We start from the raw sequence: 26128 nt of genomic DNA on the forward strand, positions 1-26128 counted from the left end.
GGATTGGATGCTGATTTGAGCTGCCCACCAGGGAATCCCAGGGCTCACCATGAACCAACCTACCACCAGGGATTGGATGCTGATTTAAGCTGCCCACTCCCAGATCACAGTGCTCATCATGAACCAACCTACCACCAGGGACAGGATCCTGATTTCAACCACCTGCTCCCAGATCCTGCGGGCTCACTGCTGGCAGCAACTATGCAGCACTATAAAGAAAGAGCAACCATGACGCACTCATGGTTTGCCTCAAGGCTTCCGCAAGGGGTTACAGAAACATTCCCCCAACTACCATTTTGCATGTATCCCAAAGTTTTCTCAAGACATCTAAAACATGGCTTAATATCAGCATATGGACATATTTGTAAGAATTATTCCATTGAGAAAAAAAATGAGCAATGCATGCAATAAATGAATGGAATACCCAGTTGGCATGTATAGCTTTATAAAAGTGTATGTTCACCCAAAAGAAATATTTTATCAATAGGCAGAGCCTGGTAGGCCAAGCTAGTCCCTGGATATGTCCACCTGGGAGTTTTGCTTGTTTCAGCTCCTCTCATTAAGAACGCAAACAAAATTAGTCGGCAGCCAATTAGTGTGAGCAATAACAAGTCTAAATGCTTTAAGGGAAGAAAAATTTCCCTTTCACTAAAAATATAATGAATACTCAAGCCATTCTATCATTGAATGTTATTAAAAATTAATTCACCTTTTCTAAATCGCAATAAGAAAAAAAATCAAATTTGACTTTCCTATAATTATTGGAAGCCTGGAGGCATTCTATTCACTCTGTGAACAAATTACTGCTCAAAATCTATTCCTCCGCCCATGCAGTTGGCTCACTCTTTTTACCAAAAGCCTGCACAGAGCTGGAAATTAGATTATAGGCATCCTCTGTATGTCATCTTTAAAGACAGCCTAGGGAAGAGTGATAAAAAAAAAATGGATGTTTAAGGTTAAGGGGATAAAGTGTTTCTTTTGCAACCACGGGGCTGCTCATAATGTAAGCAGACCCACCTACTTAGCAGTCAGTTTGAGAAAGGAAGCGGTAGGGTTTACACCCATATCTGAAGATCGGTAGCAATTAAGAACCAGCCAAAGTTTCAGTATCATTGTAGGAGTCAGCAGCAGGAACCACAGTGCACAGTGTGGGGGGGTGTGGGGGGGATCAGGAATCCGACACTACCAGTTGTGTTGAATTTTGAAAGATGCTCCGATTTCTTCTTATTTACAGCAGCAATGGCGACATGAGCAGCGGAACTGCTGAGTATTTACCTTCTTCCTTGCAGGGGCCATATTGTTTTAGTAGTATTAATTTAGCGCTTTAGGATGTATTGCTAAATTGCAGTGCAGTCTGCAGGTCGTCCCGAGACCTGGTTGGCAGAAGTGACCTAATCACGGGACTGGTTGAACAGTGCTGTAAATCTTTGGGCATGCAAGACAGTTCACTTATCGGTGGATCAATGGTATTAGATGTCTGTCTGGAGTTCAGCTTTCAAGCAGTCCAAGAGGTGGGTAGGTAGGAGGCAGTTAGCTCAGGCAGCATCTCGTTGGAGGGGGTTGCAGTGGGGCGCCCACAGTGTACCAGGTCGGTAGGAGCTCTTAGCAACCTGTGATGCTCTGCCTGGTGTCCCGCCTAGCGCACTGATGTCACTGATTGCCAGGAGCAGAGCGGGACGCTCTGGCTGGTGTCCTGCTGAGCTCCTGGCAACCAGTGATGTCAGGGAACTGGGCGGGATGCCAGACAGAGCCGCTGACATCACGGCTCAAACAACGCTACCAAACGCGCCCCCTACCCTGGGAGTGACAATTCCGTGATAGCACAAGCCCCCCTAATGACTATACACTCAGAGCAACGTTACACCCCAACAGCTCCCCCCCCCATACAGGGGAAGGGGATGCCAAAAAACCCTCAATAGACCACAATTTCACATCTAGAGCCCAAACCCCGCTCCGTTAATCTAACGCTCTGCTTGCCAAAACACTTGTGTCAGGGAGCCAAAAGCTTTCTGAACAGCAGCCGAACACCTTTCCTTCAAAGTACAAAAAAGTAATAAAAACGATGATTCACCAAAAGTGTGGGCTTTTTTTATTGCAACAGACGAAAATAAGCCAAGCGCGGCGATACTTATGTCAAGTGACCTTTACGTCTTAATAATCACACTCCGCTATCATGCTAATCTCCACTCCATGCATAATCTTTTAAACACCTTGTTTAAATGGAAAATGCCGTCTATTTATAAGTACAGCGATTGTTCTTGTTATTTTATACCGCATCAGCCGGAAAACACAAGACCTGGAGTAACATGTTCTGAATGCAAAGCTTAGCTGTTCACTTCTATATAAATGAATATTCTTCCTTCTCCACCTACACAAAGGGTCTAGGTCAGCTTGTTAAAGTTGAACTATTTCACCCCATGGGAAAAATAATATCTCTGTGGCACTTAATTATAAGTGTATCTGCGCTCACAGTTTTCTCTTAGTCCCCCTGCAAAGTCTCACTAATACCATTTGATCCTGCCAGTGAAGTCCACCCAATACAGCGTCCTGTAACAGGGTGGCAACAATGCTTCACTGCACCCAAATTCAGAGCAGAGTTGCCACTCTCATTTAGGCTGTGCCTGCTTGTACTACAGTGGAAGGAGAAGATGTTCTGGGGAGAGCATGGCTAACTGCATTGTCACTGCTGACTCACAGGTGTGTAGCTTATCAATCAGCACCTGGCCACACGTAGCACCACTACTTACCTTGCCCATGGCTTCCATGCGAGTGTCTAGTTGAATGTGAAGTCAGGATCCTTCCAGTGTGAGCCTTTAAATGTTCAATATCCCAAACACCAAAACAAGCTTCCAATGTGCAAGATTTGGAATACTCAGTGTTCCTAGGATCTCACCAGTACGATGGTGACCTTACCCTCTCCAGTGCTAAAACTAGGGGCAAGGTAAGTGTATTTATTTGATAGATTTGATGTCACAATTTGAGATGGTGGGGGGAGGCACCAAGAGGTCCACCTTACCTTCAACTATCTATATTTCTGAATCTGTTGATCATTTTCACATGCTGGTGACTCCTGCTGATAGATTTTACATGCTCAGTTCATGTTGCCCAGGTTTCTGTCTCCAGGCATTGACCCACAAACACTTCCTTCTCCTTCCTTGGCCATGGCTTCCCAAATGTCCATCATATGGAACCAAACCCCCTGTCCCTCCTTCATCCTCAGTTGTCCTTCTTGTTGGTATGATGGAGAGACATGAAAAGGTTCTATTTAACCCCCAAAAGTGTTCTTCTGCTCGAAACCCTTCATCAAATCTCTTTATTGTCTCATTTGCCATTTCAAAATGCAATATAAAAGGCAAAGTAATGGTTCTGTGTTTAGCCAACCATTTTTGGGAAATCATTTGTTATGGTCCACATAATGAAGTTAATGAGAGAAACCCAATCCTCAAATTTGAGTCCGAAGTCTTTCTATAAGCACAGATCACTGTAAATTCGGCCATGTTGCCCCAGATAGCAAGGATAACTTGCCAAAAACTTGTGGCAGAGTTAAATTGTAATTCTTGTTAACTTGCTGCACACATTCCTGGCAAGTTGTAGACTTGCAGAACACTCGCAGCACAAGTTCTAGTTGACACTTTTTGAATTTGTAACAAATTTGCTTGGCAAGTATACAGCAAGAGTCCTGCAGGTCTTAGCAAGAGCTCTGCAGGTGTACAGCCCTTTTGTAAAGCACGTTGATCTGGAGACTTGCAATGCAGACTTGCTGTAGTTGTGCAACAAAATTGTGAAGCTTGGCAAATCTGCAATAGTTTAGCAAGTCATTTTCAAACTTGCAGCTCAATTGCTTGCTATCTGCGGCCTGCTGCAACAAAAAACAAAACCTTTTATTTAAAACATGTAAAAGGTAAGAAATATTTTTTTACAAATAATTTTTTGGTATGCTGTGTGAATGAGTACACATAACAAACAAAAGTGGAAGTACACTTTAAGTTTGGTCCAAAGCCCATTCTGCCCCCCTCTCTAGTACCTTCAATACAACCAACTGGTTTCTCCCACCCTTACTAGTCTAAGACTAGGAAAGAGGGCTGGTTGGACTTTAGCTCAAATAACTTGTACTTCAAGAGTTTATTTTGTTTTATCATTTTTTTCATGAATTCATATTGATTAAAATGGTACCTTACTTATATATAATAGTATAAACAAGTGAAGTTCTTCTTTTAAGACTTACTATCCCCTTCCAACACTGCCAATACTCAAATCTGTTATAGAACTATGTCCACCTCTGTTACAAAGATATTGTGCACCCCCAAATATAAGAATTCTGCATGTCAGGTCCCCATCCAAGATAGAAAATTGTGATAAGTGTTTATTATCGATTAAAGTCTTTTAACAAACTGTGATGTCTTTGAGCTGACATCACAGCAGTCATGTTTTCTGCCTTGAGGAAGGGACCCTGCGTGGCCCCGAAACGTCGATTCTTTTGATCTCTATGACGCCTCTGTCCAATAAAAGGACATATTTGCTTTGATTACTGAGTGCTGGTGATTCCCTGCTTTTTCCAGTGAGCTGGGCGGGACGCCGGCCAGAGTTGGGTAGTGAAACACCAGGATGCCAGCCAGAGTGCCATTAGCATACACCACCAGCACCCGCTAAAACCCCCTCCCGGGAACGTGACTACCAGCTACCAGCACCCCCTCCCCACCTCAGGCGGCGAGTATGCCAGGGGCACCCCTGAGAGTTACAGTCATGTACCCATGTTCCAACACACTAATAGCTGGTTAGGCTTTTTTAAAATGACATTAAATGAGAACTATGGGGTCAGTGTTTTTCCCCATAGTTCTCCTTAGGGTAACGGGAGGACACAAACTAGCGTCCTCCCATTACCCTAAGCTCAGTATACCACAAGCTAGAGCTCGCGGTATACTGAGACGCCGCACCTGGAGCGGATCCCGACTTAGATGACGGGATCCGCCCAGCTGCGTGAGTGACAGCTGGCTCTGCCTATCTAGAGGCAGAGCCAGCTGTACCCGCCCCCTCCCCCGTCCGTTCCACCAGTCAGCGCTGGCAGATCGGAGCGGGGAGAGGGGAATCCAGCCCCTCCCCCTGTCACGGCAGAGAGCCGTGACAGGATCGAGAGGTGAACGAACCCGGTATGCGTTCGCTCACCTCCCGATCTACTGAGCCGACCTGTGACACTCTGATTGTCACAGGTCGGCCAGAACTATGAGGTGAGTGAAAAGCACTCACCTCATAGTTCTCCTTTAAAAGGCAAAAACATTTTTTCCCCCCATGTTATTGTTGGCACTTACCTTAAATGATGTCTCTTTTTCCAATCTTCCTCTTCTTTCCTGATGTTTTCAGCCTTCTCTCCAGCGGTGCTGCGGCTCTCCGATCCAGCGCTGACTCCTCTGTCCCTCCGATCCAGCGGTGTCTGCATTCGGGTGCACGCGTCCATAGACCTAACTTGCGTCAATCATCGCGTCACGGCCAAAAATGAGAACTGCGCATGCGCCCGCCCTAAGATCCTTTGCGGCGGCTCGAGAAATTTCTAATTTTCGCACGGGACCGCGCACGGAACACAAACTTTTTGCATATATCTCTTGCTTGCTAGCAGGAGATATATGCAAAAAACGCGAGGGTTTAAATATCCTTTAATGTACGAGTAGGTGGAAGCAGTGCCCGGGCGGGTGGGCTTTTCATCAGAACGAGCCATCTGGGTACCAAAGAAGCAGCGGCTACTTACACTTGTAAATGTAAAATTGACTCCAGAGCTCCGTGCGTCTGGCGAAGTCCAAACTTCGTTTTGTAATGGAAAATGCAATCAGCGAACGGCAGAGATTAAAGCATGCCACACTCCCATACACTAACCAAATGCAGAATAGCCGGGAGCCACTCCGAAAATGCAAGTACATAAAACCCACATCTGTAGGCGAGCTCTGTTTATATCGCACACGTGCACAACAAAATGGTTTCAATTAGACCAGCCATGGAAAATGTGATTCAGAATTCCTAACTAGGGCCAAGTCCAGGAAAAATGATTTTGATTTAATGAAACACTACGTAAACCTGATTTGCGCGTTCACTTTTACGGGGGAAAATGCAGTGCAAAGTAAATGGGGGTTAAAGGAGAACTATGAGGTGAATGCTTTTCACTCACCTCATAGTTCTAGCCGACCTGTGACAATGAGACTGTCACAGGTCGGCTCAGTAGATCGGGAAGTGAGAGAACACATACCCGCGTTCGCTCACCTCTCAATCCTGTCACGGCTCTCTGCCGTGACAGGGGAGGGGCTGGATTCCCCCCTCCCCGCTCCGATCCGCCAGCGCTGACTGACGGATCGGACGGGGCGTGTACAGCTGGCTCTGCCTCTAGATAGGCAGAGCCAGCTGTCAGTCACGCAGCTGGGCGGATCCCGGCACAATCGTCGGGATCCGATTCAGCTGCGGCATCTCAGTATACTGCGAGCTACAGCTGAGCTTAGGGTGACAGGAGGACGCTACTTTGTGTCCTCCCATTACCCATAGAAGAACTATGGGGAAAAGCCCTAACCCCATAGTTCTCCTTTAAAAATACATTCAAATACCTTAACTATTAACAAGAATGTATCTTATTTGTGTATCACTCAGCTGTAGATCCTCAATCATCTCTGAATTGGTGCTGACACTGTCCTTCCTTCTGGAGGGGGGTTACTTTTGTTCCCCATGGTCCCTGTGTGTGTTGTAAAGTAGTCACCGCTCCAAGCTCGCTCCTGTGATGGACTACAATCTCAATACAAATTCATAAACTAAACATGAGATTGTAGTCCATCACAGGAGTGAGGAGTATACAGAGCCTAGGGTGACGGGAGGACGCTAGTTTGTATCCTCCCGTTACCCTAAGGAGAACTATGGGGAAAAGACTTAACCCCATAGTTCTCCTTTAAGCAAACTTTTTTAACTATATGGGACACCTCTGTGTTCACTTACAGCTAAAAACTGCTAAATGCCCAGAAAAGTATTTCTTTACATTTTTCCCCAAGCAGTTACAGTCATCATGTTTCCAAACAGCTCCAACCCTCTCAGCTGGCTTCCCTGAACTTCCTGTCCATTGCAAGATCACAAGGGACAGAGTAGTCTGCAGCAGCCATTCATCTAATAGCATGGAGGAGGGAGAAGGGAAGTGTCTTGCCTTGCTATCCCTGTGCGTTTGTGCAGAAAGGAGCCACCTTAAAACAGAATATCAAGGCCAGTGCTCAGGGGACCAGTGGATTCTGCCGAAAGCTAAAACATGAAGGAGCGGTGTCCATTGTAAGTGATCTCATCAGCATTTGAAATAGATTAAAACCTTTTGACTTTAATATCGCTTTAAGCCTCTCCCTGTCTATATGCACAAGCTTCACCTTCTCAGCCCATCATTGTTCTGGATCGACTTTCTCAAGTTGATAATGGTGGACCATGTTTGCACAATGGGAGTCCACATGGCTCCTTGTAGTCTTCCCCAGTGGCATAGGTGATAGGGTGACAACGCAAGAACAATTGGCACTCTGTTGTCACAGAGGTGCCTGAGCCTCATGGCACGATCATCAGGTATTATTTAATCAAAGCTCCATGTTCAGCAGGAAAATGACTTTTGAAATAACATAAAGGACATCTATGTTTAAGAACATAAAAATAAAATCTGTATTTCTGTACTGAATTTCCATAAGTTCTATCCCACTCCTAATATTGATCTAGAAGTTTGTAAACTTATTGAAGATGCCCATCGGGTGTATTTCCTCAATGCATTTTTTTGCATTGGAGCCTGCAAAACCATCAGTGGAGTGCACGGCCTCCTACAGACTCAACCTCCAGCCCCTGTCCATAACAAGGTACAGACCTTCAGGTTCGGAGCTGGAGGTACTTCTCAGTGAGCTACAAGTGGACATTGCCACACTTGGTCTCCATAGAGAACTATAAGTCCCTCTACTAAATCAAAGTGGGGGACATGTTGTTCAAGATGATTTTTAGAAAGTTCACACTAGTTCCAGACACCTGCTAGCCATTACATGGAATGCAATCCAACCCAACAGTATTCTCCTGTTCCCCTCCCACAAATCCACAATTTTTAGATCGTAAGCTCTCACGGGCAGGACCCTCCTTACCATCTTGCCTTGATTTCTATTGTAACTGTAATGTCTTCCTTATATTGTAAAGCACTGTGCAAACTGTTGATGCTATATACACTCATTGGCCACTTTAATAGGTACACTTTGCTAGTACTGGGTTGGACTCCTTTAGTCTTCAGAACTGTTTTAATTCTTCATGGCATAGATTTAACAAGGTGATGGAAATGGAAACATTACTTAGAGAGTTTGGTCCATATGGACATGATAGCATCACAGAGTTGCAGCAGATTTGTCGGCTGCACATCCATAATACAAAGCACCACCAGCCTAAACCACTGATACGAGGCAGGAGGGATCTATGCTTTCATGTTGTTTACATCGAATTCTGACCTGACCATCCGAATGTCGCAACAGAAATCGAGACTCAGACCAGGCAATGTTTTTTCCAATCTTCTATTTTACAATTTTGGTGAGCCCTTGCATACTGTAGTCTGAGTCTCCGTTTTCTGCTCTTAGCTGACAGAAGTGGGACTCGGTGTGGTCTTCTGTGGCTGTAGCCCATCTGCTTCAAGGTTCAATGTGTTGGGTGTTCAGAGACGGTATTTCTGCATACCACGGATGTAATGGGTGGATGGGTGGTTATTTAGGTTACTGTTGCCTTTCTATCAGCTTGAATCAGTTTGGCCATTCTCCTCTGACATCAACAAAATATTCTTGCCCAGACAACTGTCGCTCACTGGATATTTTCTCTTTTTCAGACCATTTTCTGTAAACCCGAGAGATGGTTGTGTATGAAAATCCCAGTACGCCAGCAGTTACTGAAACCAGCCCGTCTGGCACCAACAACCATGCCACGTTCAAAGTCACTTAAATCGCCTTTCTTTCCCATTCTGATGCTCGGTTTGAACTTCAGCAGACCATCTTGACCATGTGTACATGCCTAAATGTATTGAGCTACTGCCAGGTGATTGGCTGATTAGATATTTATGTTAACGAGCAGTTGAATAGGTGTACCTAATAAAGCGGTCAGTGAATGTAAATCCTGAATAATAATAATATAAATAATAATATGCACACATATGACCAGGTAAGACTGGTGACTTTTTTGCCGGAACGGAGTGCACCTTTAACACAGAGATTTCTCATAACTCTGCTGTGGGTGCTGAAAGTAAAACAAACGATATCCAGGTTGCTTAATATAACCGGATTCCCATTAAGAAGTTGCACAGCCCACACACAGCTGGAAATGAGAAAAGGATTGAAATGTCTCATTACAGCAGAATGGGATCTTCAATAATGTATCCCAGCAAGCTCAATCTACAGATTGGAAAAAATAGACTTATGCCAGTCGTGTCAGCGAGCAAATTACCGTGCTGTGTTTTTTTGAATATACACATATTATAGATGCACTAGGAACAACAAACCATTCTGAAAACCGAGGCAGGGTCCAAATTGCACATAGCAAACAACTGGAGCTCTGGAAGCCCTGGATTGGTGAAAAGGCAATGGAGGTAAGAGCCAAATAATTCCCATAATAATAAATATGTAATCTGTTGTGCTGTCTCTTATACATAGTTACAGAATGTTACATAGTTAAAGCTATACTCCAGTTATAAAAATGCATATATACCTACATTGGTCCAGCTTGACATTATGTAAAATATATATATATATACACACTGTATGATTTCTGGTAAGGCCATGAGAATCCTGTAAAACACTATAGTAGCTGGAGCTACTATAGTGTCTTACAGCACCTTCCAGATCCAGGAACAGCCGCTACACTGAGTGACTTCCCCTGTACTGTGAAAATACAACGATTCGCTCGCTCAGCACAGCAGCCATTCAGCGGACGCCTAGTATTTTTCTCAATAAATACTAGGCATTCCCTGATTGGACACGTGACGGTCACGTCACATTGGTGTTGGGGGTTGCATGAGGAGATATTGTTAGGATTACGTTGGAGTTAGTGTTAAAGTTACAGGGAGGGTTAGTGTTAGGATTACAGGAAGGGTGTCAAGAAGCCTGTCGGAGAGCACCTGATGGTAGTGTTGAGCGAGCATCTGCCCATGCGCATACGCGCGTGTGCTCAAATGTGTGCGAGCACTACAGATTCTGGCGCCAGACGGGCTATTTAAACTGTGTCTACCTGATGTTCAGTGCTGGATGATCGTCAGCTATCAAGTTTTCAGCATATTGTTCCTCTGTTCCTGTTTGTTGACCCGGCTAGCCTGACCCTTCTGGTGTTCTCCTGCTCCATGACCCTGGATTGCTCCTGACATCTCTTCTGTCTGCTGTTCTTGTACCTCGTTGTCCTCCTGGTTTTGACCTCGGCCTGCCCCCCACTTTGAATCCGTCTGCTGCCTGGTTCTGTATTGCCGCTTGGTTCCTGCTCAGCCTGCTCTGGACCTTGCTACTACCTGACCTGCATCCCAGACATGCGTGTAAGCGGGTTTAGGGTGTGGCGGCTTCACAGAGGGAATCACACGAAATTGACTTTTAACAAGATAACGTTTATTACCGGAGGGCCGGTAGTATGAAGAATATTTACAATAGTAAAGCAAACAGTTTCACTCCAGGCATGGAGACGCAGGTACACAGTACAGTCACTTCAGATGTAAGCGGTAGTGGGATTCGTTAGCACCCTAGACACTTCCCACGGACTGGCACAGTCTAAACCCAAGCACACAATACGTATCTGTAAGGCTGATAGCACTTTACCCGGAAGCAGCGATATTCGTTCCGTACAGGGAGATAGGAGTCTGGCACACTCTTTCCGCACTCACAGCGGAGACACTGGTTTGGTTATAAACAACTGGGAGTCTTTTCATCCGACCCGGATTACCGATACAGGACTCCGTAGGAACCCTGAACTATCCCTCACAGGCTGGAACACTCTCCCTGCATTTTCCTGACTCTCCCTCACAAGCGGGTCTCTGTCCCTGTCTACATCCACACGTGTTCTGACTACAAACGTGGTTGTCTTTCCTATATAAGATAACCACCCCAAAATGGCCGACCAAATCTCCCGAGATTCTGTCCAATCAGGACACCAGGCTTCTCCAAAATGGTGCTGGAGACAATTGTAGAGGCTAAACAGTGCTGAACATATTTACATATAAACATATCAAAATCGCTGAAAGTAGTTATATACACTTATTAACCCACTTTATCCTGCAGCCAGCTAGGCTGCCCTGTCACTGGCAACTGCCTACATGCGTTTCCTGCTGCACTGCAGTAGTGGTTCTGGGCTACTATTCTGGCACCAGTCTTCAGGCACTTGTGCCCCTCTGTGCCCTGAGCTCCCTGTTCCATTACCCAGGGGTCTCGGGACTGGAGTTGCAAGAGAGGTTCGTCACTTCAAGCTCCGAAAAGGTACGTGACAGAGGGTTACTGTTAAGATACAGGGAGGGTTAGTATTAGGGTTACAGCAAGTGTTAGGATTTTAGGGAGGGCTTGTTACATAGGTCTTAGTGTTAGGGTTACAAGGAAGGTTAGTGTTGGGGTCACATGGAAGGCTAGTGTTAGGATTACCTAGGGGTTGGTGTTAGGGAGAGGATAAGTATTAGGGTAAGTGTGAGAGCTGCAGGGAAGGCTAATGTTATCTTTTCAGGAAGGGTGACTGTTGGGGTTGGGTAAAGGGTTAGTAAAGGTTATATGGAGGGCTTTAGTGAGGCTTAGCTTAGTGTTACAGTGTTAGAGTTGCATCTGAAAACAGTGTTGGGGTCGCATGAAAGGCTAGTGTTAGAATTACATAGGTGTTAGTGTTACAAGGAAGGCTAGTGTTAGGATTACATGGGTGTTAGTGTTAGGGAGAGAATACATATTAGGGTGAGTGTAAGAGCTGCAGGGAAGGCTAATGTTATCATTTCAGGAAGGGTTAGTCTTGGGGTTGGATAAAGGGTTACTGTGAGCTGGGGAATAGGTAGCGGGTGCAATAGCTCCCTGGGGTGAGCACTCTTGAAAGGTTTAGAGACCAGACCAGTGACCTGTCTTCAAAACAGTGGTACATTTATTGGTGCAACACACAGGCTATATGCAATGCTGTACAGTGCTCAAATAAAGTAAACACTTAAAAAACAAAATCCTAGCCGTGTCCCGGCACTGACTAAACATACGATAGTCCTGACTACCAACCTGTACAAACCTATTGTTTGTCAGACTTCAGCAAACACCATGGCCAACCTTGTGCTCCAGCAGATTGCGACTGTCTGCTCCCCAGGCTCCAGAGCCCTGTCTGCTTGCCTCAACTGCACTAAATTGCCACTGAAGCAAAGTGTAAAACATGGGGCTTACCAGAGGTTCTGGTAGGTGTAAGAGAGGAATCTGGGTGACACATAAACCCCGGACAGGACTTCTTGCTCTTCACATGATGACCTGCTACAGTTACATTGAGGGTTTTAAGGAGGGTTAGCTTAGTGTTACAGTGATAGAGTTGCATCTGAGGACAGACTCCATGTAGGGCAATATGAAATAATATTTACAAAAATAATTTAAATTTTGAGCTAGCAGAAAAAAGAGAAGAAGATGGAAACTGATGTGAGCAGTATAAGGATACCAGTAGTAACTTGTACTCATGTCTAGTGACCATTTGATATATACTAGAGACTAGAGAGAGCTGGGTGAGGAAGTGTTTTTTTGGCCTCCCCCACCAGCTCCCTCTAGTGTCTACTGTGTAGTAGTGACGGCTCTGCTAAGAGTCGGCCATCAGGCATAGCAAACCGGCCCGAACACAATCAGGTTGATTGTGTTCGGGCCGGCCCGGCCCACCGGACAAGTGCCCAGTTTGCCCTATGACCAGTCCGGCCCTGACTGTATATGTGTATGGCTGAGGTATATGGATTTCATCGATAGACGTATGAGTATGATAGAAGTTGCTTGTAGTATGAGGAAGCAAAAAGCCACAAAATCTTCAGTGTGCAGACAAATGCTTCCTCACATGACTGCGCATTAACCGCGTTCACATTGAACACTTAAGAAACATGGCAATTAGCAAAACCGTGCGCTGAGAACAAGTTCGCCGCGTCCACACTGTACATCCTGTTATGGATTAATCCATCTGGCTCTGGCTCCACCGAGCTGGCTGCGAAGACGACTTGTGTTATTTGTTCTTTCTCTATCCCCAAAATGACACATAATCTCAGTAAATTAGAGGAGCAGACAGGAGGGTGACAACAGCAGGATAATTTACTGCTACTGAGTGCATAGCGTGTGTGTTCGGTAGGAAGATATCAAAGCAGAAGTTAAGTCTAATGGAGTAGAGCTATGAGCCCTGGCACATCAGTATTAAGAGGCAACCTGTACTGACAGGAACATTGTGGACGGCCTGTTCTCGGAAGGGGATGCTTCGCACAGATATCCAGTAGAGGTGATGAGTCAATTAACAGTAATTCAATTTCAACACGATTGGGATAACCATAAGTCTTCCCTCAGATAAATATATATATATAAATATTTATATATATAAAAAAAAGTACACTTGTGCCTTAGGCCTTGTTCACACCTGCGCGTCCCAGGAACGTGCATTAGTGCGCGTTTGCCACTTGGCATTATTGATTCCAATAGGGTCATATCAAAACTGCGCGACTTGCCGGCCGTGTTTGGGGGGTTATTAGAAATGAATGGCACCCCAGGATGCCAGGCACAGGCCAGTGTGAATCAGGCCTTATTCTGTCATCTGTGTCTCTATTTATTTGGGCTCACCTGTTTTATTATTTAATTCTTTTTAGGTAAATAGCAACAGATTAAAAACTTCAAGCATGCTAAATTTGTCCCCAAAACTTAATTGAAGTACACAGGACGTACTTGGCATGCCCTGTCCCTCTCCCCTGCTGCCACTTACCCCGCCGCTTTTGCCAACAGTTCCTGGCTGTCAAAATGACAGCCGGGCTTATTGAGCATTACAGCAAAGCAGAGCCTAGAGCCTGGGTTCACACCTTTGCGTGAACATGCACATAATCACACGCTTTGACACGGGTTCAGGAAACGCGTCAAAAAGTGAAACGTGCTTGCAGTGTCAATACGTGTTAATGGCACCCCAAACGTGGCTGGTAAAATGTGCATTTTTTTTCCCCATGAGTGGAAACACATCAAACATGCCAGAAAAAACGTGGAACGCTCGCAGTTGAATAGGCAGCATTAACTAAATGTTGCGCATGAGGCAGCCCATTGATTGAATGAGCTGACACATGGCAACCATGGCAAAAAAGCACACAGGTCCTCGTTTGCGTCCATTCCCACAGCACGGAGTGTGAACAGGCCTTCCCGTCCCACAGGTCCTCCCTCTGCACATGTACAGCACAGTGATGATGCCACAAGGTATCTGGGCTCGCAAAAGCATTTTGGCGCACACAAAGTGGATTTATATCCTTTTTGGCTATTGAGGAATATATTTCAATGAAAGTTTTTGTGTCCGGCGTTCAGCTTTAAATGGCCTGCTTTATTTCTTTAACACCACGTCTTACCTTTTCTGCACTGTCCATCCATTTCCTGTCTTTGTGGGGTTTTTTTTCGCTTCTGTGATTTTTTTTTTGTTTTGTTATAATGGATCTTGCTGAAAAAAATATCAGATGCGGCATAAGTAATATGTAGGGCTACTGTAAAGAGCACAAATGTGGAAGCATTGATTTGTAATAGGGCTGTAATAGCACTCATCTCTAACAGTCTCCAGTCTATGTCTCCTGAACTGCGGCTCCAGTCTCCAATGACTCCTACGTCTTCAGTTTCTGACCTTCTCTAATAGCATGTCTGCAGTCTCTGACAGCTTTCTGTGGCATTGCATTTATTGAATGCTATGTGTGGCCAATTGGTGATGTCAGGGCTTCACATGTGACCCCCATATCAAGAATGTCTGATTTAAAGGGTATCTATGATCAAAAAACTAAAAATAAATCCGTATTTCTATATTGAATTTCCATACGTTCTCTCCCACTCCTAATAACCATCTCCATCTAGCAGTTTGTAAATTGATTTATTGAAGATGGCCATAGGATGTACTTCCTCAATGCACTGACACCATTTCACTCAGCCCTGTGAACATGCAATACCTGGTGCCACCACTTTCATTGCACCTGCCATCTAAACTAAAACTAAAAGTCTGAACAATGTTACATTTTCATTGCTTGCTGGCAGCAATGCATGATGGGATATGAAGTCTTGGGAAATCCAGAATGCAAACAGCAGGGAAAGAGACGCAAAGCACACTGGGAATCCAGGCAGTTGGTGAAAGTGATGGGCAGGCGGAAGGCAGCACTCACTACATAAAAGGGATTTTTTTCAAGTAAGCTTTGATTGAATTATCCAAAACAAATCTAGTATGTGTTCCTATTACAATGCTGAGGTTATAACAGGAGAAGATATGATGGGACTTTATAAATATTTTAAGGTATTCACAGAAACAAGGTGCAACTGGAGCCAATTATTTTTTTTAATTATTATTATTATTATTATTGTCTGTGTCTTCATTAGGGAGATTCACCCCCTCCATGCCCTGGTGACCGTCATCAATTGAAAGAAAATCAAAAATTTTGGGCTGTCACCAGAACAGGAACAGATGGGAAATCTTCCAATGGGAACACTAGCTCTGGTGACCCCGCTGACCACCAGGGATTGTCCTCACTTTACACTGCAGGAAGTCTAAAGTAAAAGAATGTCATTTTAATGTAAACACTATTATGAAAATAAGCAAACGCACTTTTTATACTGAGAAAGTATTTGATGTTACTCATATCCTCACGTCCTATTTTGACATTTGTGTTGTCCCTGGTGGGACTGGAGCCCAAATCCCAGTGGTACAAAAGAAACACACAAAACGACTTAGCCGCCATGCTGCCCAACACTGACAGCCGTGTCAATTTAACTGTTACCGTCTGAATACAAAGTTCACCAACAAATATGGAAAGTGAGAAGCTATTTACCGGCGTCTGCTTTCATTTCGCCGTGCGAGCACCATGCAGGGGAGCAAGAACCCTTCCATTAAATTCTAGACCTGGAGCAGGACATGGATTCCGTCGCTAACCATATGCTGCTTCTGGGCATTAAAAGGAAACTATGTGATTTATTTTTTAGAAGTTTAAATCAGAATTCCAGGCAAATATTAAAGTGATATTAAAGTCAAACGGTCAGGGCCGGATTTACTCTCTATGCTGCCCCAAGGCCAGGTTCCTCAATGCGCCCTCCTGTATGCAGGCTGCATACAAGGGATCTCAGGGACATCGCCGGGATCACTTGTACAAAACAAGCAACAGCTTCCCCGCTGTACATTTAGCCCTGCTTGCCCAAAGCAGGGCTAAATGTAGAAAACAACTAGCCACCCAGCGCCCGGAATTGCATGTCCTAGGCAGCGGTAGATAAGAATTCCTCAACTCCCTGCTGCCCCAAGGCCAGGCCTTGGTTGGCCTTGTGGGAATTCGGGCCCTGCAAGCGATTCTTAAGCTATTTCGGATGCTGATTATGTAATTTACAATGGATGCTGCTCCTTGATGATTAAAAGTTTTAGTTTCCTGCAAAATTAGCTAGTCCCCTGAGCACTGGTCCTGATATCACGTTTTAGGGTGTCTCCTTTGCCTTGCAGGGCCCTATGGAGCCATCCTTGTGTGTGCTAGTATGCTATATGTGTCTCCACAGTAAAGCAAGCCACTTCCCTGGTCCTTGCTTCCCCTTCCTCCTTTCTCCAAGCTAGTAGATGGACGGCTGCTGCACACTGCTGTGTCCCCTGTGATCTTGTACTGGACAGGAAGTTCAGGGAAGCCGAGCTGAGAGAGTTGGAGCTGTTTGGAAACATGGTAACAGTAAGTGTTTGGGCAAAAATGTAAAGAAATACTTTGCCGGGCGATGTATGTTTGATCTTGATTTATTATTTTAAAAACTTTTCGAATTGAATACTACTTTAGCAGAATGCCACTGTTATTGTAGGGAATCAGTAGCACTCGGCGTGGGATTTTCTGATTTTGGGGTGTGCATAGCCCTCACAGTCCTTCAGATGAAGGAAAAATTAAAATTTGCAACTACTCTGTGTGGCTCCCCTCCTCCTCTGCATGTCACCGCAGTCACCTCTAAGTACAACAAGAGATGAATCCCAGCACGCCTTGGTTCCCTACTGACCCAAATCTCTCCTTAGCCATTAGATGGTACTGTGCACATAAAATGAATATTATCTGAAGTGCCGATAAAATAAAATGGAATTGCTAGAGATGCCGGGGCAGCTGGAGCTTACATAAGTCCCTTCCTTCATCTCCACAGAGTGCAGCCATGAGGGAGCAGCCGTGATTCATATGCCATCATATCTTTTATTGCAATCTAAATGCCGGGTTTGTATGCATATGGGGGACTTGGGCAGAGCTCAGCTGGAATGAAGCATTTGTTCTGCAAGCTATCTGTACCTTTATTCAGCGTATATTGCATGTGCGTGATAAAACTCCTCTATGTAATATTATTGGGTCCTTTATTGTAATCTAAATGTACATTGATCAAGAATGCCAACTTTCTTTGCACTGTTGACATTTATAATGTCCATCTGGCTCACAACCAGCCTCAGCTGAGGGGCGGTGGATGCAGAAGCATTAAGGCTCTGATAACTTGTTCTCTGTGATCTCTGTCTGTAGGCTGTTTTATATTAGAATTAAAGACATAGTCCACCTTTAAAAAAAAAAAAAATGCACACACGTTAATGGAAGAAAAAAAAAATGTATTCATTTTTGGAGCCTGTAAAGCAATGCAATTACAGTGGATCGCAGGTGCAGTGCACAGGCTCCCGCAGACTATTTCCTCAACCAATGGTCCATGCCTACGGTAGGTATGAACCTACTGTTACGGGGCAGGAAGGAGTCATGTTGCCACACTTGTACTCCATTGAGATCTATGAGTGCCTCTTCTGCAACGGCCCAAGAGCAACAGGTGCTCTATACAGCTGCCTATACGAATCAATGGTTGTATGCAGCTGTGCACGGGTATAAAGGTGCCCATACACTGCACGATTCTCATACGAGAATCGCGGGAAATACCGAGATCATACGAGAATCGTGCAGTGTGAATGAAGACGTGCGACCGTTTCTGCTGTACGGTCGCACGTCTTTTGTCTAAGGAGCATGAAAATCGTACGATTTTCGGCTGGTTTGAATGATGCTCGGGAGACAAAAGCCGAACGGGCCGGTGTGCGCATGCACACACTGCCCGTTCAGCATTGCGGTCATCGGAAGCCCGCCCCTCAGGGGGGCGGGCTTGCGATGATCGCAAGTACGATCTGCCTGTCCAAGATGGGCAGATCGTACGTTTTTTAAATTACTTTAGATGGTTGTAAAGTGTATGGCCACCTTTAGCTGGTAATTGCATAACCATGTGCATATTTAAGGATGTACGCCTGTGTCCTGGGGAGTATGTTTCTACACATGCATGTGTTTATGCGAGTACTGGCATTTACCCGTCTACAGCTGTGTACAGCCATTCACTACTATGGTCGGCAGTACACAGCACCTGTGACTCCTGGGAAGGAGAAATACTCCGGAATTTTAGGTTACACGGCCCCAGGTGCCCATGTGCATGAGCACTAAGAATGCTGTGAGCTCCGGCTGCATGATGACGCTCCCTCAGAGGGTGTGTCCATGACAGCCTTGGAATGTCAACAGCACACCATGCTAATTGCGTTTACCAAACATCCATTTTAATGACAAAGATTTGCATTCAGTTGCTGATGACATTCTTTGAATTTGTGCATTAATCACAGCGCCAACCGTAGTCACTACAAGCACTAACCTGTATTTACGGGTTGTCTACAGAAATCTGGTAATGAGTGCAGCAAGATACATCTATTTATTGCATGACAGCCTTGGCACACAGGAAGTGGGTTGGATGATGGAAAATGGGCGGCACTGGATGTTGGAGTGCTAAGTCTGCAGGGAAAGTGCCTAGAATAAAGCGTATATTGAATGGAAAGCTATATTAAAAAAAAAAATGAAGTTTCACTTATACGTCCTATTAGAGAACTCAAGAACGACCTTTAGAGGCTATCCTTAGATGTTCACATTATGACTACCGTCTTGTTTTCACACAAGATTCATACAACCTTTACCCAGGATAAACACATTTTTTCCCATTGAATCCAATTAGGTGAATCTTTTTTGAAAGTTGTTTGAATCTTGTTACGAATATATTTACAAATAGACCCCTATACCCAATTTTAACAAAATGTATTGGTTGGAGGTCTCCTTGAAGCTTTAGTAGATATAAAACATTCTATATGTCTATACCAAGATGCAAATTTCCCACAGGAATGGGTAAACACGGGTCTCCAGTGAATCGTGCATGTTATTCAATGCTCGTGGTGTATCACCATCATATGACAGAGGTGTCTGATGGAAGTGTTGGGAGTTTTTCTCTCTACAGATGCTACAAAGGTGAACTTTCTTTGTTGCCTAGCAACTGCATAGTGGCTTTATTCACTTCTGATTCTTGGCAACCTGGGAGGGCTGACAATGGGCTTCCAGGCACAGATCCTATTTAGGGTTATGGCACCATATCTATTACATAGAGTTATAAAAAAAGACATATGACCTTTAAGTTCAACAATAATAAGGAAAAGTAAATTAACTGGGGAGCAGTAATTAAATAAGAGACCTTCCTGAAAACCCCCTGGGCTCGGTTCACACTTTAACGCACATGTTACTGCAATGCTCATTAGTGCTTGCTACGTGTGCTAGCGTGTTGCAGTGACATTCATGTTGATACTGGGCTGCAGCCCAACACAACGTATGGCAGCTTACTACCATGCATTGGAGTGCACCGTATTGTTGTTGTGTTAATTTTTTTTTTTTTTGGGGGGGGGGGGGCATGTTTTGGGGTCTTGGCAGCCCATTTCATTGATTGTACTGCCTTTCCTAAACTTTAGGAAATGTAAAAATGAACTACATGCACTGCAGGAGTTAGGTGCTCGTATTGGTCTAGATCAGGGGCGCCCACATTCTACTTTTCAAATGACGAGCTCAATGAGATGTGCCTACGGAAAAAAACCTGCATTCAGGGGGCGGGAGGGGGCGTGGCAGTGCATTGAAGTCCACCGGCCCTCTCTTCTCTCTCTCCTCTCGCTCTCTCCTTTCTTTCTCCCCTGTTTCTATCTGTTGTCTCTTCTCTCTCTCTCTGCTGTCTCTTCTCTCTCTCTCTGCTGTCTCTCTCCTGCCTTGTCTTTTCTTACCTCCACTGCAGCAGCTTCCCAAGTCTCCTCTCTCCTTCCCGTCTGCAGCGTCTGACACATTCAGCCGCACGAGCACCGTGGGAGGACAGGACACAGGTCAGTGAGCCGATCACGATCTACCAGTTTTCGCTTTACGATCTACTGGTAGATCGCGATCTACCTGATGGGCACCCCTGGTCTAGATGGATAAAATAAAGATAATATACTCACCTGATCCTCATTCCTGCGGCTGGAGGTGGTATGTCCCTCGGTGTGGTCACGTCAAGACATGATGATGTCACAGGTCCTTAGACTGCCAGTGCCCGGAGGGAAAAGAGGGTGCGGGGATAGCAGCCAAGTGGCACCAAGGATCAGGTAAGTATATTTTCTTTATTTTAGCCCCTAGAGCAAAAGGAGCAGTTAACACTTACAGTGTAGGGGATGGTAGCCCCACTACAAGGGTTAAGTTTTACATTTCCCGAAGTTCTTCTTTAAAGCTGAACTCCAGAATTACCTTTTTTTCCCAAACTTGTAGTAAGTCCTCCCCTGTGTTGAAACAGATTGCTCTCAATTCCTTGTAAATTTGCATCCCCGCAATATCTTTGAGGCTGCAGAAGCTATATTGAGCCCTCCTCCATTTCCTGTCTGAACTACTTCCATCATTTATCCATCACTTCTCCCCCAGATCCATACCGTGGTTCCCCCCCTTTCACATCTATTGGCTTTCTCTGCCATCAATTATGTTGTTTCCCAGCTTTACGTGAAAGAACACATCCCCGGCATCCCTTTAGATGTCATTGGGTCTCAAAACAGGAGTTGATTGAAAAATCTAAATAGCATTGCAACACATGCTAACGTGCATAAAAAATAAGGGCACATTAAAGGTGCCCATACACTGCACGATTATCGTACGATAATCGTATGCGATCGGTTTTTCGTACGATAATCGAGCAGTGTGAACGGAGACGTGCGACCGTTTCTACTGTACGGTCGCACGTCTTCTGTCGAACCAGCATGTTCGAAAACCAGCCGGGAATCGTACGATTCTCGGCTGGTTAGAACGGTGCTCGGAAGATAAATGCTGAACGGGCCGGTGTGCGCATGCGCACACTGCCCGTTCAGCATTGCGGTCATCGGAAGCCCGCCCCTCAGGGGGGCGGGCTTGCGATGATCGAGAGTGCGTTCTGCCTGTCCAAGATAGGCAGATCGTACGTTTTTTTAATCCCTTTACAACCATCGCAAGACTAAAGTCTTGCGATGGTTGTACAGTGTATGGCCACCTTTACACATGACACAGTGCTTTTGCAAACTAAGGGGGTTATTCACTTACATGCCGAGTAAAAAGTGGGGCCGAAGTGAAGTGAGCCGAACAACGTATTCTCATAGGGGCAGAATGGCATTGAGTGAATAGCCGAATGCTGCCGAGAGTTGAATTTTTTTTAAATGTAAATGAATTGAAAAATGTAAAAATAAATAAAGATTTTTTAAATAGGAAAAAACAAACAAACAAGTGGGCGGGGCTAGCAGTGACAGATAGCTCTGCCCAAGCTACCGCTGCATCCTTTGGCAGCTTTGAGAATAGGCCCCTAAATTTTAATCTGTTCGGGTTTACATGTACTGTAACTTCAAGCTGACCCAGAGGAAGGAAATAAAGCATGATCCAACTCACAAAATAAGGTAAAAATGTATTTGTGATCCTTAAAGGCCATGGAATCACTCCCTGAATAAACAGACCACTAGGTGTAATCTATAGAGATTTGAGGTCACTGATATGAGGTGCTTTAAAAAATCGGAAATGCTGCATGCACTATTTTTTCTGATCGCACCGGACCAGAACGCAGGCATTGATGTGCCACGTGTTCCAGTGTGGGCAATCGCACTGCAGCCAGGGGGGCGTAGCTGTGGTGCCTGTTACTTCAATGCACCCCTACTCCCCCTGCCGCCCCAGAATGGACTGAGCAGGCCGGGATGGGATCCAGTGCGTTCCGGCACCCAATCCGGTTGGTGGCTCTAGAAGCATCAAAACCAAGGGGATCAGTATAGAAGCTAAGAATCTAGTATTTTCAGAAATTGAATTTTCAGGCAATGGCAGCCTTTTCTCATGGCCAAGAAACAGTTGAAGTACATTGCAGACTTGAAATACATTGCACTGATCAATCAATAATGTCTTAAGAGCGGCATATTTCGTGAGCGGTTTTAATCTTGACAATACTCGGCGCTGCTTTAAACTTCATTTTTTTTTTGCCTGCAGCTCCTCCAGCAATTCTTTAATTTCCCAGTGTTAGATATTGCCTTCCACTTGAAGGGAACGCTGACATGACCAGACAGCTCGTCACGCTAATTCCCGAGCTGTGACACCGGCTCGCAACTCATTTGATATCTCGGCTGCTGTTTTCAAAGATGATCTCTTGCCGTTGCGAGCAAGATTCATTGGCCCCTGCGACACGGATCTTTCTGCCTGATGTCACACCTGTCCATCTGCTGTTATCCTGACACCAGCTCTAAAATATGCTGTCTAAGCTGCAGCGATGATCATGATTCTGTACCCAGAACTCTGGCTCATTTGCACAAACGTGGGTAGCAAAAATTGGAGGTGCCACTCAGGTGCATGACTACAAAACATGGGCCCCCCTCCCCTAGCAAAATTATGATTGGGCCCCCCTGCTTTGTGCTAAATCATATGTGTCATTGACCCTAATACAAAGTATGCCTAAATCAAGGACAGGCAGCAGGAGAGCTGTCAGCATAGCCATTATACTGCCAGGGAGCAGTGCTGTGGATATAAGTTATATGCATAATAATAACCGTAATGATATTTCATAGTATGACAAATTTTATAGTTCCGCACAAATACTTTATAACCCAAATACAAACTTTTCTGAACTCTTCAATTTTTTTGTTGTAGAACTATAAACCTCAGCTATCCTCGAAGGTGTTAGCTGCGGAGATGTATGACTGTAATATGCATACAGGGTTCATTTCAATGTGTACAGGAGTTCATAGACCAATAAATCTACACTGCTAAGACAGCTAAACAAATGCGCAGAGGGGGATCGGTAAGTAGATGATTCTGAGGTCATGACCTCAGCCCTTTTATACCGGAAAGTTCACATTTAAGTTTTCCTTAACAGTCTCCCTAATGGGTCCCCCTCCTACCCCAGGCCCCATAGCAGCTGCATGGGCTAATGTGGCTATTGTTACACCACTGGTGCTGCTCCACAGCAACAATTTAAATGCCTGCTGGGACTAGTCTAAGTCACTTAGAAAATGATAGTCCTTAAGTGCACCTGTTGTATTGTAGCAAACATAAGGATGCAAACAATATTGCCATTGTATATTATACATTTCTGTGTACATAGGGAGATGTTAAAGTGCAAAACTTTTTCTTTTAGTTTTAAATAAAGTAGGGCAGAGTTAAAAACCCTGTCCATATTTTTTTGCTGCCCATTTGAATGCTTTCCCTACACTTCCTGTCCTGGAGATGAAACAGGAAGTGAGAGGAAGGCTCTCTAAAACCCCCTCTAAGACAGCTGCCAAAGAAACAGTTTCTCCACTGGAAGATTCCACCTAATTCTTGTTTCGGTGACAACTGTAAAATTATGGAAGATAAAGAGGGCATGCAGAGTGCCAAACCAAACATGGTTCCAAGGAACCCTTAGCATCTCTTTGACTCAATGGACTTGGTGGCTCAATGGCCCTGGTGAGGCTGTCAGACAAACAGGATTAGCCTAACTGGGGTGCCCAGAATCAGAATTCAGAAAGAAAAAAAAGGGAATGCAGGGCACCAGATCAGAAGTGAGTCAAAGGAAGCTTTAGTTTCCTTGGACGCAATGGTGGCTCAATGGCTCGGTACTGGTAAAATCTTCACCTTACCATACGTTTGTAACAAAGCAAATAGGGTGAAACCACACACACACACACACACACACCCCTTCCCCTCTATGCCTTCAGAATCATACACAGTTCCATGGACTAAACCTTTTTTTTAAAACTGGAATTAAAGTGACATTAAATTCTCAGATTTTTTAACATAAAACAATACTGTAATGTGTGCCTTACTGTAATCCATGGTTGTTTCCCTTCTCTTTGCTGCTCTTCCTTTTAAATCCTTATCTCTTCTCATGCTGTGCAGAACTTCACTTTGCAGCTGAGTGCCTCTTCCTGTAGTGCTGGCTCAGGTTGTGAACCTGCACAGAGACACAATGTATCCATTCCAGAGACAAGGCAGTCTGCTGCAAAACAGAAGTTCTGCCCAGCATGGTGTCTGTATTACCTGTAGAAACTGGCCAATTGTTACAATAGTTTTCACTTCCCAAGACACTAGAAAAATGACAGCTGGAGCTTTGTTCCTTCATGTAGTGTTTAGATATCTGTCCTTCGGAGCTTGACTTCAGCTGACGATCGTCTATATATCTGTCTGGACTTGAATATCACAACACTTCCATTTTATATTCAATCATCACAGACTTTGTACACTCATCCTCTAAGGCTTAAAGTGAATGTAAACCCTCACTGGACGACGCTTAGTTTGCTAAAATTCTGTGTATCGAAAGCAATTGCCATGTATTTTCCTTTCAAAATTAAGATTTTCAGCTTCCTTCATCGTTTGTTGGATCCCAGTGCTGCTATCTTCTCCAACTTCTTTGCAGCCTCTTCCCTTCTACAGTCATGCACTCAGCAGCTGGACATCATTGCAAGATTGAAAATGGCTTTTGAAATGACATTAACAGTTTAAAAATTATATTAGGTTTTATGATTGAGTTTAAAACTACTACATCCTTGGTTCTCAAATGGTGGGTCGTGACCCAAAAGTGGGTCGCCACATGCCTTCCACTTTTCTAGGTGAGAGACTCCTCAGCCTCCCCCTAGCGCAGCACCATCACTTCTCGAGCCGAGCAGCCATTCAAAATACTGCCCGGCCCTGCACGTCAGCTTGAGGTGGGGTGGGCTGGAAGTATGACCAAAAGGGAGCTCCATCCATCCATACAAGCATGCATTGCTTACAGCACCCACATGTGCCCCATACAGGGAGTGCAATGGAGCTGTACAAACAATGCACATATGGATGGAGCTCTGTCACATCACAGCAGCCCACACTGGACCCCAAGCTGAGGATCCACTGCAGTTCTCATAAGGTAGGGAGACCGGGTGGATCTTAAAACAAAGAAAAGAATTATAGGTTTTTTTTGGGGGGGAGTGTGTATGTGAGTGTGTGAGATTATGTCTGTGGTTGTGTGTGTCTGTCAGCGTTTTTGAGAGTCCGTTCATTCACACTAGTACAGTGCATTAATCGCACAGTCCCATGCTATTAATGCACTGCACCACGCAATTGCACCTACTGCGCGTTGTGGTGCGGAAGGTGTTTTGCATTGCCATTAATTTACATGACACCCAAAACGCACCTCCTGCCCACAGTCCGGTAGCCTGAACCCGAATGCTCGGTACTGCAATGCCATGCATTCCATTGGGTCGCGACTAAATATGGGTCCGGAGGTTACACAGGTTGAGAACCACTGTACTACATGGTGGCTAATTAGTTTTATTAAAATAACCCATTGGTGAACGAGTGCTAGGTAAAGCAACAGGCCGTACTCTATGGTGTAATCTACACAGCGGCCTGTCGTTGCAATTAATGATGCATGGCATGGCAGTAGAATTCTGACACTGTATGCAAATAATCTCCACTACATGCTGCTGAGTAACTTACACCATAGAGCGGCCTTTCTCAACCAGAGTGCCCTGGCACCCTGGGGTGCCTTCTGGCTTCATCAGGGGTGTCTTAAAGTTTATTTTTTAAATGAGGGGCTCTGATGTGAAGAAAGCCCCTAATGTGAAGTGGGGGGCTTCTGATGTATAGGGGAGCTTCTGATGTATAGGGGAGCTT

The 26128-nt window shown here is 44.8% G+C and overlaps 1 protein-coding gene across 1 annotated transcript in view; it reads right to left on the minus strand.

Annotated features, from left to right (window-relative positions):
* GPR153 (G protein-coupled receptor 153) overlaps positions 1–26128 on the minus strand; it is a 65682-nt gene that overhangs the window by 30939 nt on the left and 8615 nt on the right. The window lies entirely within an intron of this gene.

Source organism: Nanorana parkeri, unplaced genomic scaffold (assembly GCF_000935625.1).
Source record: "Nanorana parkeri isolate BGI_ZX_2015 unplaced genomic scaffold, ASM93562v1 scaffold5, whole genome shotgun sequence".
NCBI lineage: Eukaryota > Metazoa > Chordata > Amphibia > Anura > Dicroglossidae > Nanorana > Nanorana parkeri.